Below are 1222 nucleotides of genomic sequence, written 5' to 3'. Positions count from 1 at the left end.
CGGAGGGCTGGCAAGAGTCCAGTGGGTGGTGGGTGCCCTGTCCAATGGCTGTCACTTACTCCTTATACCAGCCCAGCTGATACCTACCCCTTCTGCCAGCTACTTCCCACAAAGCAATCACGATGGTGAACCCAATCCAGTCCCCAGAATAAGAGGGTCTAGAGGGACAGGCAACACCCATCATGGCAAATTAAGGAACTTGTTATTAATTGGTTAATAGATTAGGGCAGAATGCACTGTTGTGTCCCCAGGAATAACATCTTGGGAGGGGACCTAGATGCTATATGTCTGGAACTATGCATAGGAGGGGACTGAACAGCTCACCTGGAGTCCAGTGTACCTGGACCCCAGTCAGCCTGAGGGATATGGGACCAAGCCCATACCCTGGTCAATACAGATCTTGAGGGTGGGGAACAGCAGAGGTGCTGAACTGTCAGTGGACATGAAGGGTTGAGCACGAGGGCACCCTGGTGCTGGGGCTTTCTGAAGACCTTGATGTCAGCCTGCACATGCCCCAGTTTCTGGGAGCAGTAACTGCACCTAGAACTGTGGGGTGGGCAGTAGACTCTGGTATGAGAAGGGTGGAGTCCCTAACTGCCCAATCAATGCTCATTTGCCAGTTTGGAAATATGGTCCCCAAAGTCACAAGTCAGGGGGCAGAGGCTATTGATACTAATCACACTTTTTTTTTTCTTTACAGTTTTTGCCTTGGGGTGTGTGCACTCATGAGAGAGAGAGAAACAGAGAGACAGAGAGACAGAAAGACATATAGAGAAAGACAGTAAGGGAAAATGAGAAATCACCCCCAGGGATTATGGTCATGCCACAATCCCTTCTCCTTTATTTTTCTGGGATTTGGGGCATACACACATACATTCCCAGCATAATTTTCTTAAATTTATTTATTTACATTTATTCACTATACATCATTATAACATACAAAATGAGGTTTTTCCATCAAAAATACACTGTATATTGGCTCAATCAAATACATCAACATATGTGTTATTGTCAACAGATAATTTTCCATTTCTTGTTTTCTGTATATTTTGCTTTATTTCCCATCCTCGATTTTCTATCATTCACCCTGTGCCATCTCCCACTCTCCTCCCACACTGTCTCTGATATCTACTGTTGCTTTCTAGGCTTTTCTCCCCCTCACACATTTTATTGATTTACTAAATATTTTAATTAATCTAAATATTATGAATAGCAAGCACAG

The sequence above is a fragment of the Tupaia chinensis genome, unplaced genomic scaffold, assembly GCF_000334495.1.
Source record: "Tupaia chinensis unplaced genomic scaffold, TupChi_1.0 Scaffold000339_1, whole genome shotgun sequence".
NCBI classification, from domain to species: domain Eukaryota; kingdom Metazoa; phylum Chordata; class Mammalia; order Scandentia; family Tupaiidae; genus Tupaia; species Tupaia belangeri.
The sequence above is the reverse complement of the archived record's forward strand: the minus strand, read 5'-3'. Positions refer to the sequence as shown.